The sequence below is a fragment of the Ornithodoros turicata genome, chromosome 8, assembly GCF_037126465.1.
Source record: "Ornithodoros turicata isolate Travis chromosome 8, ASM3712646v1, whole genome shotgun sequence".
NCBI lineage: Eukaryota > Metazoa > Arthropoda > Arachnida > Ixodida > Argasidae > Ornithodoros > Ornithodoros turicata.
This window is the reverse complement of record NC_088208.1, coordinates 12,215,878-12,234,856: the sequence shown is the minus strand read 5'-3', so window position 1 is coordinate 12,234,856 and position 18,979 is coordinate 12,215,878. Positions and strand designations below refer to the sequence as shown.

Below are 18,979 nucleotides of genomic sequence, written 5' to 3'. Positions count from 1 at the left end.
GCTATATCGGGAACTTAAAGAAGAACGTCTCCTGCAATGTGCTCTCTTAGGCTACGCCCACGCTACGCCATCGAAAGCCGCGAACGCCGGGAACTCATTCACCGGTGATTCAGCAGATGAAGCCTAATTTAGATATTTAGAATGGAAAACATGAGTGAACCTCCAAGACATAAATACATCTAACTAAAACAAACCAATGCCACGAAACAAATTTAAAGCAAAATTAACAGGAAAGTGACAACAATAACATGCCACTAGCGCAGAAATGGAAAGAACTGTAACGGGAATGTGTTACACGTGCTTTTAGATCGCTAATAAATGGCTGCTCTGGACACATGAAACGATGAAACCTACTTTACGTTCTGCGATGAATTTTACATAATGTTATTATGATGCAATGTTATTATGTGGCAGGTTTCCTTTTTTTTTTCTTTTTTTTTTTTCAGGTTTACTCCTGACGAACGAGCTAGGCCTGATTTTCTTTATTTCGGGACGAGATAAGTTTTCCTCATGATAAACGATCGCGCGATCGTTTCCGTACGTGCTGTTACTCAGATGGCTCGTGCTTCTCGTTAGGGTGTCGGAGCGAACCGAAAACCGAAAAAAGCCGATATTTTTGTGCGAACCGGAACTGAATCGAAACCGTATACGTTTTTTTTTCGCTCAGAGGGAAACCGAAAAATTTATATAATGGTTTTCGGTCCAAGAAAACACTTAGCCGGTTTGGACTACGAACAGGCGAATGAAACTGACGTCGTGTGCTCTGAAGTCATGTCATGGATACTTTACGAAGGTTAGTGTTACGGTGGAATGTATCTCGGTATACCATGACCCATACGCTCCCTTTGTAACGTTTTATCGTTCGCGCACAAAGACTTAGAGGTACATGTGACTGGTTGTGATTCTCTACTGATGTGCCGTAGTGTTCGTTTTAATTTCATCCGCCCAAACTCTCCTCAACTAAACAGCACCCAAGGGGGCTGCTGAACGGCTTCTCTATCGGTAATGTTGTTGTAATTAATGAAAGATCGGTAATGAATTTGTTCATAGCTTAGCTTCCGGAATTAGCGCTAATAGTCAAACTGATGTTGTATTTATAGATTTTAGTAAAGCGTTTGATCGTGTCTATCACCTTAAGCTAATGTATAAATTAAGACACTTGTTTAACAACGATGTTATTGCTGCATGGATTGAAGATTACCTTTTTGGCCGCACGCAGAATGTCTTGTACAATGGCTGTATGTCTAATGAAACGCCTGTTCTTTCTGGAGTGCCTCAAGGATCCGTTCTGGGGCCACTGCTTTTTTTTTATTCATCAACGGTATTGTAAAGGGGGTACCAGCAAAGATGAGATTATACGCTGATGACTGCGTCGTTTATACAACGGTTAATTCTAGCAGCGGTCAGATCCTGCTTCAAGAATCTCTTAATAAAATTGTAAGGTGGTGTGATCAATGGGGCATGTCCATTAATTTCAGTAAATGCGCAACTATGAGTTTCACTTGTCGCAGGTCGCAATTGTTATATGAGTACAAAATCGATGGGATATCGATAAGCAAAGTAAATTACTACAAATATTTAGGGGTTACCTTGCATGCTAAGCTTTCTTGGTCTGAGCACATAGATGATGTTTGGTCTAAGGCAATGAAGAAACTTGGATATTTGAGAAGATCACTGATCATTATCTCTCCTTTGCTGGTCCTTCCTCTCTAAGAAGTGCGCACGCGTTAAATATCGTTCCTTTTTCCTATAGAGTTGATTGCTTCAAGTTTAGCTTTTTTCCGAGGTGTGTTGATGATTGGAATGCTCTTGAAGGTTCTGCTCGCGAGCTACCTTCTAACCAGTTCTTTCACGCACTCCTGCAATAGTCTCCATTGAGACTGCAGTATATGTAAATAAATAAATAAATAAATAAATGTCGCGCAACGCGTCCCTTGTTTGAGAGCAGCGAAGTTGAATACATTTATGTATCCACGAGGGCAAGCGCGTGCGAAGTGGTGCCTCTTTTGTGGACAGGACACGAGGAAACCAAAACGGAGCCGTCGAGCGCTTTTGTGAGTGAGGGTGTTCCTCGATTTGCGTCGTACCCGTGCGGTGGTGCCTGCTGGCTCGGAAGCAGCAACAGACATTCGAATGGGACACGATCGCACCAATCCAGCAAGAAAGTACTTTACGTATGACATCACGACTAACAAGTCCGTCTATATCATGCGCTTCAAGAAAGGAGAAAGCATATTTGAACAGACCTACAAGAGCCAGGAGCTATCAATTTCGCAGCCGCCTATTCATATTAAATACCATGTTTGCAGAATAAACGGTTTTACAGTTTGTAACATTGATTTTTTTTTCTTGGAATGAATATGCCCACCAGAAGCGGAACCGGTCGAAACCGGTATGAACCGTTATTTTTTTGCTCCGGAGCAGTACCGGCACCGGACCGTTTATGATAGAACCGGAACGAAAAACGTTTCGGTTCGACACTCTGCTTCTGCCTCACTCACCACCCAAGCAGCACAATGTACTGGAAGTCGAGTGCAATAGGGGTGGATGGGTAGGTGGAAGGCCTTGAACAGACTCTGGAAACTAAAGAATATTGATAGGACACATACCGTCCACCCCTAGTGCACTCGACGTTCAGTACATTTTGCTGCTTGGGCACATCTCGAGTGTTGTAACCGGCGTTTCTTATCTCTCTGTCTTTTTTTTTTAATCAGGTCCTTGGGCTGTTACCTTTCCCTCAGTCTTTCCCGTGTGGCGCCGACAGGGCAATCCACCTTGCCGTAGCGCTCCTTCCTTCTCTGAATATTTTCCGCTGTAACCCATGCGTTCCGTGCCAACACTATAAACGTCAATGGAATTGTCCTCATTTGTCGTTCCAGAAGAAATGTTTAAGCGAGAGGTGCCCGTGTCAAAGGATGTTGGGCAGATACCTCCAGGGGCGGATCCAGAGCCTTGGTGGGGGGGGGGGGCGGTTTCTTTGTCGGAGCGTGTAGTGGGGGAGGGGGGAGAGGGAAATTCTATGCATGAACTGACGTTTTTTTGGGGGGATGCGATCGCCCAACCGCCCCCCTCCCTTGGATCCGCCACTGGATGCCTCATGTATACACGCTGGAAAAGCAGGGCTTAGGTTTGACCGGCATTTAGAAAAGTCACGTTGTCTCCCTCACTGTATTGTGCAGATAGGTTTTTGGCTGCATAATGTTGATGAGACATGCGATCACCACAAAGGGCGTCACTTCGGTTTACGATGATGAATGTGTTACCCGGGGGCGGGGGGGGGGGTGGTCGAGGTGCTTGCCGTTGTTGGCCGCACTCAAGTGGGCATCGTCACGACTAAAAAAACATCCGTGTGTTTTCCATGCAGGTAATAATTCGATTTCGACATCGTAACAAATGAATTGCCAACACTCCATGGACAACCTGCGTGCTTTTTCATATTTCTATCCTCGAATGAGCTGAAGTCAGGTGCAGGTAATGTGACCATTTTCCTCCGTTCCAAGGCAGGACGGATGAAACAGCGGGACCTGCCCTGTCCAAATCGGCACGCCTGGTCACATTACGTGTTCGTGCATAGCTTAAATTAGCAATACTCACGCATTTACAGAAACAGTGGATTTCGGAGGAACGAGGGGAGGTGGAAGTGGGGCCAATATATTGTGCGGGGCCGCCCAAACGAGCTCGGTACTTGGGACCTGGTTCGCATTTCTTTTTTTTTGTTCGTGCATGAAGATTAGGAAGGTATTCTGGTATTGCATCATATGCGGCAGGTGGTTGCACGGTTTGTTGACTGGTGTAGAGCTTAAGAGATTTCGCAGCGCCATGTTCGCTGGCTACGGTGACGCCCCTACAATAATACTCATCTTCTACCGCGACCGTCACTACTCATCCGACTTTCCAAAACCTGAATATGTCTGTATGTGCCATTCATATTGAGATGGACACTACTGCCCGTGGTTGACCTTTCCTTTTTACCTGCCTCTTTTTTTTTTTTTTTCGCAATAAACATATCCCCCCCCCCCCGTGACGATTGGTGTAATTGATGTGTGTTGATGCCATTGAGCGATTAACCGTATATGCTGTACATGAAGGCTATCGAGCGTAGCTCTAGTCATTCTACATTGCGAGTGTCGTTTTAGCGCGCACTTTTTTTAAATTTTTGTACACTCAGTGTTCTTTATGCACTGATCCATCAAAATGCACCTCAGAAGCTTGGAATACGGGTTCACATCGATGCAGATTATCATCTTTCTACGTAACTTGTGGCGCTGTAAGAGAATCCCTTTAAGGTCAGATTTCGATCATTTATAAAACATAAGTGAACATAGATAGCTGCTCTTGTCGACACTTAAGTTCTGCACATTTGGCACTTTTAATTTTTTTTTCTGGTAACCCAAGTCATGAACTGTCTCATGAACTGTCTCATGAACTGTTTGACTTTACACGCAGAAACTATTGAAGGAAGGTGTTCGTTTCTCGAAAGAAGACATCAGAGAAGAGGTGGACAGAATGAACCTGAATTGCGAGAAGTATGACCTTGTCGGCAACAACTGCCAGCACTGTATCAAAAGGCTGCTCGGAAGGCTGGATGTACCAGTGTCTGACGTCGATATAAAAGAAGCCATTGCCATTGGAGTCGGCCTAGTTGCAGAAGCCGCAGTTACAGCCTTGTTCAATTCCGCGTCTCGATAATTAAATGTGTTCTATCGACGTTCATCGCCTGAGTATTGACACACAGCCCTGGCAGAAATATCAGAGAGTGGTAACTGTTGTAGAAAAACAGTCGGGCATGACTGAAGTCAGTGAGCAGAGTTCAGCAAAGTTCTCCTTTTCCCTGAAAGATGAAAGCCACTGAAAAGGCTAGCGCGCTGTAGGACTCGAACCCAAATCTTCTAGATTTCTGTAGGCAACTGTTGAACATGAGAGAAGTGATGTTCTGAGGTTGGAACAACATAGAAAGGACAAATACATACAAAGCCCGAAATTTGCCAGAGCCAAAGCCAAATTTGCCCTTTCTATGTTGTTTCAGTATCAGAACATCAGTTCTCTCACGTTCTCTTTTTCTTTTTTCTGCTTTCTTTCTCCTTTCTTCTTTTTATTTTATTTTCGTCCTTTCTTTCACCATGTCTTTTTTTTTCGTATTCCGTTCTTCTATTCTTTTTATTCTCCTTTCCTTCCCTTCTTTGTCTTTTTCTTTTCTTTTGTTCCCATTTTTTCGATAGCAAGCCGACCTTCGGCCGACCGACTTTCGGATAGCAAGCCGACCTCCATCTGGCTAACCTACCCTTTCTGTTTTGTTAATAAACATACCCCCCCCCCCCCAACAAAGTAGTTCTGCATTCCTGTTGCTCGTTTTTCTCTTCCTCTCCCTATGTTCACAAACTGCAGTGTCTGCGACGAATGCTAGAAGCGGTCTTCGCAAAGTGAGACGCTGTATTACGGAATCGGGCATTTTCTCTTCTTGGGGAGCCTGTTCTTTCAAGTCTGATGACACCCCAGGTGCCGGATCCACGCCGCCAGAGGCGGAGGGATGAAATAGCTACGTGCGCGTGGTTCTGTTTGCTCGCAGCAGGGTTGTTTACAATACAGGCTTATACAGGTATTGAGACGTGTGTTGTGTGTCGTGCCTCTGGGTGTCCAGATTCCGGCTTCTACTTTATGGAGCACAGGTATATATTCCTTCCACGGCATCAAGTAATCTGTGCCCTCTAATTTTTGTATTGCACTGTGCCTGTGTTTTGCTCATTTGGATTACCTATAATGGCTTGTACTGTACGTGGCCTGGCGTATGGTTTCACCCATGTAGCCAAAGATGGGATAATAAATGTCTAATCGACGTCTAAATTTGGACGTCCGGCTGGTCTAGTAGATGTCTCTCAATTGCCTTAATATCTACACTCTCAATGTCGTCCCCTTTATTTAAAGACAAAAAACATAGCCAAAAATTATCTCTATTTAGAAGTGCCAACTGTTACCTTTGGTTTCTTCTGAAGGAAGGCTACATGATCATCTCTAAAACTATCAAAATTGCCTTTATATTAAGGGGACTCTTTCCTCTAAAATATACCTTTACTCCTCTCTCATTTTTGTAGCCTTTATTTAGCAGGCTGTTTGTACCCTGTGAGATAATCCTTCTATATTGCTTTTCCAAAATCTGTACAGATCCCGTTACACTCCACAATAACACTGAGTCTCGTCTCCAAGGGCTATGAGAGCCGCCTGTGCGGCGCTTGGCGAATATTATTTAAACAGAACAGGACCTTTGAGCTGGCAAGGTCCAGGAATCCTGTTTAATTAATATTTCCCAAGCACTGCCAAGATGGCTCTGATTGTGCTTGGGGACGAGACTCAGTGTTGTTGTGGAGTCTATAACGGGAGCTGTATACAGATTTTGGATATAAGCTGTACAAAAGGATTATCTCATGCGAGAGCCGTACAGTATGTTTCGAGAAAAAAACAAAACAGTCCACTTGGCACATCGGCCAATGGATGGGCCGCGTGTACAGCTCACTAGTACAAAAGTGCGCGCTTTAAACTGGGAACTCGTGAAAACTTTGATACACGATGGTTGCCAGATAGTACCTTCATTAAGGCGGTAGTACATAAATAATAAGTATTAAAACAATAAGCAGTAAAATCATATATGACATTATTCTTTCGCGAGTGTGACAGAATGTGCTAACCATGACGAAGAGAAGTGGGCGTCGATAACATTCTTCGTCTCTAAAAAAGGAATGAATAGTCATCGCTGTGCATGTTTTTAAGTGATGCGCCCGACCAATGGCCCTCTCACAAAAATCTTCTAAATTTGAAAACTTTTTATACAGAAATAGTGAGCACTAACACACGCGTATCCACCAGGCCGTATAAACGTGGGGAGCTTACCAAAGGGGACTTTCCTGGTCTGTGGTCACTGGTGTCGAATTGTTCCGCCAGGGCATTTTTGTGAAGAATTCCGCTGCACACAGTGCTGCAACCATTAGCCCCCTCGTTTATTGCGACAACAATAAGAAAAGGCACAATTAAGTTGATTCAAGAATATATTATCAAGTGATACACACATCACAAAATTGTGAAAACAACACCAAACTTGGATGTATGAAGTGAAATGGATTACAATCACTGCCACAGGCCTTTTGCGAGCTCCTACATTTAGAGGGTGATATAGTCAAAACTCTAGCAGCACAATGTCCTTTTTTCGTTGCCGGCTTCATCAACGCCCATAAAGTAGCCAGGACATGGACAGTCGGCACTGCACATGCCACGGCGAATGCCGTGATTGTCTTTGTTTGTCACCGGCATGGCGTGGACTCCTGAAACAGGCATGTGGCGATGTCTTTCTCATCAAGGCTTAACGAGTGATGCTCACCTGATAGGTGTGAGCGCGGTGCTGCAATTGCTAGAACAGAGGATAAACTGGGTAAAAACTCTTTGCCAATTGATGCGCGAAACAGGCAACTTACCGACAATTTTTCAAATGCTGTCCATGGAGACGCGCACCACACGACTTCGCATAACGACAAATGCGTGCCTTGACAAGAAGACGAAGGGGGAAAGAGTGGGGTTGATCACGTGCGACGCGAGCTGCCGTTGTAGAGGTGACGGAAGCTCGGAAGGTCGGAAGGACGGAAATTGGAAGGTGACATTGCTAGAATTGCATGTCGGTGCGAAGGAGTCATGAAAATATGTAACATACCGTTTGCACAGAGAGCGGTTAGTAACAGTCACACCGCATTGCATCTTGCTATCTCCGTATCAGCGCTCACAATACTTGCAAGACATCACAATACTTGCGGTGACATCAAAATTGCTTCTATATTAAGGGGACACGATAGCACGGCGGCAACGCTGCGCTCCTGACAAAGCCGTCCCTTTGATTTTGAACTTAGTTACCTGCGTATAACTTATAAACTGGGTGTCACCTTAAGGACAGCACACACACACATACATTGGATGGTGATGGGGTGGGCGATTAACCGCCGCTGAGGCGGTACATTTAGACATCCGACGTCTACCGCTAGCCCAACTTTAGACCTTTTATACACCAGACTGAGGCAGTTCCTAGCCCTGTACTAGACCTTAATTATCCATAATGTCTAGGATTATACCTTCATTAGCCTTTACTTGGACCTCACCTAAAAGCTTCTCTGTATGTGTGCGTGTGAAAGTGACATGCAGTAGCTCACATATGAAGCACATTTTGACAAAACTTTATTTTAAGTAAAGCAATTAAAACACTGCAAAAGTGACCAACGTATGCACTCTGTACAAGTTCATTCGGGTACAAATTCATTCGTCTGCACTGCGCCTCTGGCGCTGTCCTCAAATTAGTAGCACTATCAAAACAGCCTCAAATCACACAACTGTTATTACATGGCTTTCAGAAGCGTGAGCATTCATCATCGAGATGGGGATCGCTTACGAGAAACAACACAAAACAGTGACCCATTAAAACACAAACTTGATTCAGCACTTACACGTCTTTGAAAGCGTACCGTTGATCACCAACACACACGCCGTAATGAACAAAGCTTAAACTGATGGGGCACGTATCCGCAATATCCAACCAACGAATAACGACGACCAAACATTGTACTTCACTCAGTCATGTCCTCGGCGATGGTGTTCTTCTGTCTTTTCGTAGGCTTGGGGACTCGTGATATCCCGTCCAGTTTGCCTTTCTTTATCCAGCGTCGGCGAGAAAGAGTTCCATTACCAGCACGCGACGACTCCATCCATTGCCTGTCACTTCGTACGGGCTTAACCTGCAAGAAAGACCATTTCAAAATACATTGCTAGAACTGCATGTCAGTGCCGGCCTGAAACGCTCTCACCCACAGTTGTACAATCTCACAGCAGTACAATGTTGCACAGATGGCAAAAACAATAGCTAGAAGTAAGAGCTTCAGTATGAAGTTACAACAACAGCTGTACCATGAAGGAGTTGCTCACAACCAACACAAAGTTTGAAATCACGCGGACTTTTTGCAACGCGAACGAGATGGCTCTCAGCGCGAAAACCGCGTGCACAGCATGGTGCACACATAGAGTTAATATGCAGTTAATAGAGTAATATGGAGTTAATATGTTAGGGTGCACAGCATGGGGGAAGGAAACTCAGGAGCGGCCCTTCCAATTTTTTGCCATTTTGACGCGCATGCCAGCTTTGCACTGCATGCTGGGATGCTCCTGTCTACCATGTGACCGCTCACGTGACCCCAAGAGCATGCGTAGGTCAGCTGCCAAAGCAGACGACGGGAGTCGTGGTTGTCTTGCAGTTCAGATATCTGCATTGTGATGAACGACGCGCATCCATCCTTCTTTGTGTGTGTTCGGAGGTCTACTCTTGGTTTACCATTTTAACATGAAAAACGGTTAGGAGCAACCATTTTACTACAAGACCGGTCAGGTTCTGCAGGACAACCACGCAGGACTAGAAACATCATTCGCAGTAGCGATGTTTGTGTGACGACGTGGCCGCGTGTTGTGTGTTGCTGAAGCGGTAAAGCAAGCCAGGAATCAAATTTGTACAACGCTGGAGGCAATCAATTGAACCTGCAGCTGCAGCACAGCGCCGGCTTGCAAAGGGAGGGCTCAAGATGAACCTCTCACAGACAGGGGTACGCCCAAACAGCCGTTCGCGTGCGGACGCACGCTCTCCCGTTCGTCAATAACCAGTCATCATTATGTAGCCACAGTGAAGCCACAGTGACTCCAGCCTTATTCACCTTCATCCCTTCATCATTCTCATCATCACTCCATTTCTCATCATCACCCCACCCTCACAGTACATGCTTACAAGAAACGTTATTCCCGTGACAGAGCTGCTTTCTGTTGAACGACAGCCGCAACCACGGTTCGAACACGTTAACAAAAGGATGTTTCCCCAGTGGTGCTCAGATTTTAAGAGTAAATGACTTTGGAAAAGCGTAAAAGCAAGAAAAGCAGCGAGAGCAACAAAGCGTTGCCAAACCGAAACTTTAGAGAGGATCACGTGGTGGACAGGAAGTAATGGCGGTTTTGACAGGAGCGACCGCCAGAGGGGTCCCACAGAAATCTGCTCGAAACGGCCGCTCCTGTGTTTCCTTCCTCCATGGTGCACAGACTTGCAAATTGAAATGGAGAAGGGAGAATGTCACGGTCACGTTGGTCACGTGGTGCAGAAGTCACGTGGCGCTGCGCTAGTCGAAAGAGAGGATGAGAGGGTAAATCAGAGAGGAGACGCGGGAGGCGGGTGAGGCACGAAGTCAGAGAAGAGTCCGGATTTTTTCTTCTGTTCTCTCGAAGCTCGGAAGCTCGCTCGGAGCCTTGGCTTGTAGAGGAAAGTTTACTGGTTGTTTGCGGTTAATTTTGAAGGCATCCTTGACGATTGTAATTTCATCTGAAGTGCAGTTACGCTATTATTTCATTGACTGCCTTGAGATGCAACTAGTGCATCGAAAGCCGTAGATGTGCTCGTGTAACACGCAGCAAATGCGTGTGTGTGTGTGTGTGTGTGTTTTGTTTTCTTTCAGCTACCTCCTCCTCCTTCAATTAACTGGATGGCTTCAGGAGCTATGTGGTCACCCTTGTTGGCACCTGCAGCAGAGGAGTCACAGTAAGCGAGTTTCGCCGCCGCGATAATAGTGTCGCCGCCGTCGCCGCTGAAATTTCCCGCCAAATTCCGGCTATTTGATTTTCATTGGCTCCGGTCCCCCACGTGACCTTTCTCGATCATGATTGGCTGAGGCTCATTTAACCTGTGGATTCTCCCGCGTTCGTTTCTCCGAGGCGCCGGCCCGTCTGACCGTTGTGTAGCTGCGTCTACGTATGTGAGGAGACGGTGATTTCGTTTCGTGGATTTCGAAGATGTTCGAGCCATGGACGAACGCCTGAATGAAAGGTAAGCAGACAAACGTATGATGCATGTCAGTGATCAGACGTTTAATACTGTCGCCTAACTGTGTGTATGGAGGTACGCCTTGTCCCGTTTTACATCACTTTCTGCCGGTTATCACTCATGATCTGTTAGATGATTATGCGTGGCGTTACTTGTTGCGTTTTGTTGCGCTATTTGAATGTCTTATGTTTAACAGACTGTTGTGCATGAAAAGAAAACAGAATGCATCGCGTACGCCGGGCTCCTCGAATTTTGTCATTAGGCGCGTAACGATAGCGTGTCTTACATAGCGTATTCAGCCAATTAACGTTGCCTGTGCTCGGGTTTACCATATCAATTACAGGTTCCTTTTTTTTTTAATTCAGACGCCGACAGCTGTTCGTGGCCTTGCGATTCGCGAGCATGTGGCCTGTCACCTAAAAATTCTACAGTTGTGCTGGGATGAAGAGGATGGCTTCTGCGGCTCATCACGTGCTATGTATGTGTAATAATATCTACTTTCTATAAACCTAATAGGTTCCCTTAAGGATTGTATAATATGATAGTCACGCTTGCTGTTGCTCGGCACTATTTATTCTTTATTTATTCTACAGTATTCTGTAATAATCGTGTACATTTACTTGCATTCAAATGTTGCTTCTTGTTTATATGTTTACCGTGTCAATAAATTTGTACATGTGAATTCCTTCGTCTTCTGGATTTTCATTTTCTGCTTCTCGATAATATTAGCAGATGGCCTGGCGAAACGCTCGGAACAGAGGGAGGGGGGAGAGAATTCGAGTGAGAGGGTGTGGAAAGGGCACGCAGCGCACATGCGCAGTTCGATCAGCCAGCGCGCGCTTTTTGGCGCCGTTTTCCGGCTAATTTGTCGTGATTCGTTACGGATGATCACGTGGTCAAGAGGGGCGGTGGTTTTCGTGGCGAAACTGTGGAAGCTACAGCTGCACTCCACTGCCTGCAGCTCCATTTCCTCTAAACTTCTGCGTGATTGCGAAGACGTGATTCGAACGTGCCACGCTCTGACATGAGCGTTACGATGATTTCCTTCGGTCTCCCATGTGTACTTTGTGCTCCCCGTTTATATTTATAAAACGGGAGAGCGCAAGAACGGCTCGCAAGCTAATTCTGTTGCGTACTGCTCCAAACTCATCTCCTCTTTCGTCTCCACTTCTTCTGCAGATACTTCGCTTTGTGGGAAAACATGCTTTTTATGCGTATGCTTATACAAGGCTACCTGAACCAATTGCTTTCTTTAAAAAATGTAATGTTTCTTCTATAATTATTACGCGTCGCATTTCCGAGCTCTATGATGGAACTGGCTTTCCTGAGATCCCCTGCGCGGGAGGGGGTGCGGAAGAGGGGGGAGAGAGGGCTGCAAAAATCGAGCTCATACACGGCTCTGGTCGAGCTTGTCTGCTAACTCCATCACCCGTGGAGGGGGGCGGCAGTTATTTATTGGCAGGAAGAAAAAGAAAAACAGAAAGGGAATCACCCGTGGGATCAGTGCAGTAGCTAGGAGGCAGAAGAAGCCAAACAGAGTAGAACAATTTAAACGTTAATTTCAAATACGAAATAGTACCCGCATACGAAAGTATCTGAAAGTTCTTCTAGGGCTATGGAACAATCCACAATTCTAACGCTTTGCGCCAGACGCCCTGCAACGATTTCTGACAGACACAGGCTGGGCTCGACGTTGACTGTCACTCTGTCACTCTAGCTACTCTAGTGTCCGAGTGACCACGTATTTCAGTGTGCACTGCCTGAAACCAGGGATGGCGAGCGAAATTACAGGCCCTGGGGATGGGTCATGCCCGGGACCCCCCTCCTCACGATACCGTCGTGATAACACAGTTCAGTACTTCTTTGTATAATTACGAGAGGCCTTGGTTCTGATAGCCCCCATCCCCCTCTGCCCCCCCCCCCCCCCCCCCCCCCCCGCCGTCTCACCGCCCTTGCCTGCAGCCTCAGCAAACGAATGCGGATCAACAGGTCCTCGTAGCTCTCACCAACCTGACAACGTTTCCGCGTGTTTTACCTCTACATATCCCCCCCGCACACGCACAAAAAGAAAAAAAAAAGGCACGACACTGGGAGTCGTACAACAATGAGTTTACGATGTCGCCAGTGCAAATAAGCGTATTCATTCCTCTGTGTGCAGTGCCTCTAACTGCAGTGGGAGAGCGGGCCGCTTCAGATTTACCCTGCCCTAGGGGCGAGGCCTACGGCTCTGTTTGTGACCCATGCCCACTGATACACCTGTTCAAACCGTTCATTCCTTTACTTCTAGCATTCTGCCTGGGGTTACGTGAACTAATATTCTCCCTGTACATCAAATCTGATCAGTACAGGTTTAATTCCATTTTCCTCTGTGCTTCCATTGAATGGTTATTGCATTCTACTACGAACTGGTAGCAGACCCATTATCTGTTAACCTGTATTGTTGCTCATCTATAGAGCCCTGTTGGACTTAGAAGTAGATCATATGACATGTATTTTTGTTCAGTTACTCCTCCTCTGTGTGGATAATTTAAATACACCGATACAAGTTTTGCAAACTATGACCTTTACCACCCTTTGGAGTTCATGTAGTTTTTCTCAGTTTCCAATCTTTTGAAAACTTTCATTGTTTAAAGCCTCCGTTGCACGAAGGCTTGTTCAGAAATCCTCGGCCGTACGCACTTCCAGGTATACGAACGCAATATCATCATCGCAGACACAAATACAGGAGTGCACCGCTGCCCGATGCTGCAGCCTCTACTAGTCCCGTCATATTACAGTATTGCTAGCAGCAGCATACCGGCCACTGCTACTGATAACGTTGCTACTCCTCCATAGATATTCGCATTCACTTCGGATTGTGTTGTACAACGTCTGCACCTATAGTTCTCGGCATACATCCCGTACTAACGACAACAGAGAGAGGGCGCAGACAAGCTGGTTCATGATGACAAGGATGTAACCCGAGGCAGGGAAATAAACAACAGACAACAATTTCCTCAATTTCCTTCCTTGTCTGTTGTTTATTTCCCTGCCTCGGGTTACATCTTTGACATCCCGTACTAAGCATCAACGTCCTGCGCAGCGATTACATATACATAAACATAGCATCAGCAAGCAACTTCTGTGCAGAGGGGATACCACCTCCCGGGCACAATATGTTCCCTGCGGGACAAATTCTGCACTGCCTTTCAGCAAAGAGCTGCTTGATTTTTTATGCCATATATCGATATTGCACGCTAGTTCTTCATACTTCACACTGAGCTGCGCTATCGGTTTACTCATCTGCTAGTTAATATTTGTACCGGCGTTATAGAAGGGGTACAGAAGAATGACCAGAATTTGGCAACACCACAGAAACACTAATGTAAGGGGCGAAAATTTCGAACGACAAGCGGAGCACAGGCCAAATTCTAGTAGATCACGATTACATGCCTGCATAAGTTCTTTCAGATAACGCCGGAAGTAGCCATCGCCCACCTAATCTAGGAATCTCCATAAAGTGCGTGCTTGCAGAACTCTTCAGGAACGCGTGATGCTCTGTCAGTTGCTTGGTGCTCGTACACTCCTCCCGTCCATGCATCTACTGTGTCATGCGAATGAAAATACATTGATCTCAAAACAAAGTGATGGCAGCGAGTGAGAACATCATGTCTGCCGGAAAAGCGTCCGTGAGAGCGATTGCGATACAGCGCGGAGGAAAGTCATTTTGTCCTAGGTATAAGTATTTTCACACACCATGGTCGTACGTATTTCATGCACTGCGTACTTATCAATAGGGTTATCACTGGGTCGAGGTTTGCACGACAAGTTCCTCAGCTCAGCGATTCATTTTCGAACGTTTTGGGTTGTCCAGTCATTGATGGATATCAAGCACTCTTTTTCACACCTGCGCCGTATCCTAGCGGCTGAGCAGCGCAACACGATGAGCACGTGGCAAGGCGCAGCTGGCCAGTAGGGTTCCTCGATACTTGCGCCCACTCTGAAAAGAGTGGCGCAAGTGTGCACGAGCATTGAGACATCTTACAGTCGGCGTCATATTGGCGCCATCTATTGAACGTGTAGGGAGCCTTCTTTTGCGCCTCCCAGAGTCACAAAGCATGCGCAGAAACTTTGCGAAAAAGGTCCATTAGCTATCCGATTTCCCGACTACAGCGCGGTATAAATAATTTCACCCATGATCTCATGAGGGACGGACCTCGGACTCTGAACACCGGACACCCAGCGCCAGACGCGTAGGCCGAAGTGAACACAACTTGTGCGGCGTCCCTATTTTACCTACGTTCTAGACGGTCACAACCGTTCGAATCTTTCAACTTGGGGTCAAAAAGCCCTATCAACTGACGTACACAACCCATTATATGCCATACAGCTTGCAACAGGTGTTGGCAATCAAGACTCCTCGTGTTTTCCAACTACATCTGAGAAATGCGTTGCTTCTCCTGTATTTCAGTAGTGCACTAATTCAAAGCTTCTTTTGGTGAACGATCCCAGTGTAGCAAGTTTAGGTAATGCATACTTAGCATACCGGAGATCTGGACCACCGGACCTTCAACTCATACATTCCCTACCCTTTTTGGAAGTTCCTACATGACACTATATGGGATTACGGCATCAGCTTCTACATGACGTATGATCCAACATAGAAATAGGATCTTATTTCATTGTGTGACCTACGTAGAAATGGGATCCCACATCGAAATGGGACACACATGCAAAGAGGTTGCTACACAAGTAATAAAAAAAAGCAGGTTATAAGTTAGTGGGGTCTATATGCACGAGACCTGATTTTTGCAACCCTTTTTCGTGTCCATGCTCGAATGTTGACCGTGCGTAATTTTTGCACCTTATTATTGTGCTGTGTATATAACGAACAAATGCCCTTGCCTTACGAACTATCCTTTCCTGAAACCTTTACCAAGTATGCTTCCCTTTGAAAGGATCCGAACGCCTGACAGAAGTATCCCTCTCATGCACGATACGGGTCTGTCATATACCCTTTTGTAGTAACGAGACAAGTAGTACACAGTAAAATATACCCTACAAACATCAGAGCTCACCCACAATGATCAGGCAACCCACAATGCGAAACCTGAGGGGAAGTACCTTAAACAGTTGAATAGACCCAGTAAAAACGGAAGCGAGAACTTGCGACGATACAATCAAATGCGTTACAGCTAACCAACTAAATCAAGTCAATTAGACAGAGTAAACATTTGTTACTTGTGCGAACTCTAGTTTGACTCACCCACCTCGACACAGTTGCCCCAGTGTAATATTGGTTCCTTCAAGTTGCACCGGTACGATCTCGGGTTCCCTCAAATAGCATAAACTTGAGAGCCACTGTCATATATCAGCATGACCAGACGTAACAAAGACGATTAAGATCATCAACACATATAAAACAAGACTTTCGCGCAGTAGGCTGCACTTCTTCAGGTTTGAGGACCTGTTACAAGTGGTAAAGCATACATCACACAAAAAAGTCACATGGTACAAGAGAAAAGGGTGAGGGTGAAAAGAACTACAAACGCAATACAAATATAAACAAAAATAAAAATAAACGGAAGCAAAACGCGATCAATAGGAGGTGGCTGGACAAGGGCAGACAGACCTACACACTTACCTTGTCCAGCCACCTGCTATTGATTGCGTTTTGCTTCTGTTCATTTGAAAATAACTAAAAATAAACGGAAGCAAAACGCAATCAATAGGGGGTGGCAGGACAAGGGCAGATAGACCTACATACCTACCTTATCCAGCCACCTCCTATTGATTGCGTTTTGCTTCTGTTTATTTTTAGTTTTGTTTATATTTGTATTGCGTTTGTAGTTCTTTTCTCCCTCACCCTTTTCTCTTGTACCATGTGACTTTTTTGTGTGATATATGCTTCACCATTTGTAACAGGTCCTCAAACCTGAAGAAGCGCAGCCTACTCCACGAAAGTCTTGTTTTAAATGTGTATATAGTAAACAGTTGACGCTCTTAACTGTCTTTGTTATTTTTGATTCTGGATCGCCGGAAACTTGTACATTGTTTTTCTCCACGTTCTACCATGACCAGACGGCAACAGACGGCAACAGACGGCAAGAGTAGCTGTATGCCATTCGCTAGTATAGACTCGAATCAAAGGTGAGCCCAGGGCGTGAAGTGTCCTACGCAGAGGCAGCTCAAACAATTCGAATAGGTACCTGGCAACTGATAGTCATTCTTTCCTCGAGTGGTTGCAATAAGTGTTTTTCTAAAGACGATTCTGCATTCGCTCTTCCGCGTTCGGTCGTATCAACGGAAGCGCAATAGTAGACCAACTGCTGTTGTTGCTCCTGGCTAGACTATTCAGGTACGGTGTGTTCAGGAATATAATGCGTACGTAAATGCATGCGCACAACCGTACATAAGCGATTGCTCTAAAATGTCCGATGTATTCATGTACAACAGTAGTTCGAACTGTTCGATAGCTCGTGTATACGATGGAAAGTGACCGTAGCAAGACAAAGGTCACGGAACGTCTATTTCACGCTGTCTGTTAATGAAATACATATAGGGGCATATTTGGGTGGGGTACTGAAAATACTGACAAAATAGCATAACCGCAGGCGAGTAGTGGATGTCCTCCATTCTTCTTCATTGCGTAAACGCATGTTTTTCTTTGTCTTTTAATATGAAAATACTGCATTTTAAGATGCTTCTGGTAGTATATTAGCATCTTACTTTCTCCAAAGGTATTCGCATACTCTGTTTAAACTACCGTTTTGGTATTTTCTACTCAGTATTGCAAATCATTTCCCTCTGTCTGTCTGCATTCACACCGTCTCCGGATTCACGACGAGTTACTCCTGTGCCCAGTGTCTTTTCTTTTTTCTTTTGAAGAGAAAGAGGTGGTGCTTCCTGTTAAAAGAGCTCGCCTTTCGAGTGCAGTGGTGGCTCTGGCAGTGGTTAGGTATCGCATGTACACTCTTCTTACGGGTTGTCACCCAAACCTGTTGCATGCAGGCGTTCGACCCAGGCGGCCCCTCCCGACTAGAGGCGTGCGCCGAGGGCAATTTTGTCGGCGTCGGCGGCGTCACGCCGATCTGCTTCAATTGGCGTGAAATCATAAAGAGAAATAAGGAGAAATCATGTGCTTATGATTTCTATGGCGTCTTCCCTCTCAGCTCCCGTCCCGCTTCCTACGTGTTATGTAAAAGTGCGGCATGAACACGATGCTGGCGTTTTGTGGTCCTTCAAACACTAAGTTTCCAAGCTTTTAAGTACAAATTATTGCCAGCACGCTCTGAATGGACGACTGTCGGAAAAAGCAGAGTTATATTTCGGATTTAACAAATAACGGGCGAGTCGATGAGCTCCTGCCAGGGCCGACAATAGAGGGGGGGGGGGGGGCGAGTTAGGCGACCGCCTTAATCCCCGCGCTTGCATAAGCCCGACAATTACTTTTTTTTAAATATCAAGTATGCACTTAATCGTGTGAAACAGGCCCCGCGCACCCCTACCACCGGCCGTGGCTCCTGCACGAGATTTTACTCAGCCGCATCCGCACCGAGCAGTGAGAACCCGCGTAGCCTCGCGCGTCCTGCTGTCTAGCAGACGGATATGCGCAGCTGGGCTGCTGTGCGCGAACGCAGACGGCGGGTGGCAGCGACTTCGCAATGAGGTCACGTGATAGAGCCAAGTCACGTGGGGCTCCGCTGACCAGTGTTGCACAATTTGGGGGAAAAGTCGCTAAATTTAGCGGATTTCGGGGTCTGTTTAGCGACAAAATTTTGTATTTGGGATTAGCGGATTTTTTCGTGACTTTCTGACATGTTCAGCGACTTTTTAGCGACACAAATATTCCTTCATGAAGTCAGGAAGAACCGTGATTTTCCTGTCACATTTCAGTGGCCAACAAGCTCTAGCGAAGAATAATATGAAATCGCTCCACTTTTCACTGGCCCTAACTCCTCAGGGCCAATCAGCTAACGGTGATCTCTCAGCGTGCTCCCTGGAGCGTGCAGTGGCGCAGTTTCGTTGTTGTTCTTCGCAGCGATAGTTTCTTTGAGCTGTTTCCAGTTTTCCCCATTTCTGACGCGCCACGTTGCCTAGACGCAAGCGCTTTCCAAAATACCT

General features: G+C 45.9%; 2 long non-coding RNA genes across 3 annotated transcripts in view; one reads left to right on the top strand and one right to left on the bottom strand.

The window, feature by feature from the left end:
• Positions 1-5,862, top strand: part of LOC135366465 (uncharacterized) — a 29,482-nt gene extending 23,620 nt beyond the window's left edge. For both annotated transcript variants that reach the window (XR_010414175.1, XR_010414174.1), the window contains one exon: positions 4,447-5,862. This is a non-coding gene — a long non-coding RNA (uncharacterized LOC135366465). The remainder of the gene's footprint in view (positions 1-4,446) is intronic.
• A 1,106-nt stretch (positions 5,863-6,968) lies between these two features.
• On the bottom strand, positions 6,969-7,548 carry LOC135365954 (uncharacterized). The gene is made up of 2 exons (XR_010414038.1): positions 7,461-7,548; positions 6,969-7,396 (listed from the first exon to the last, which is right to left on the bottom strand). It is a non-coding gene; the product is annotated as an uncharacterized LOC135365954 (long non-coding RNA).
• Between the last annotated feature and the right edge of the window lie 11,431 nt (positions 7,549-18,979).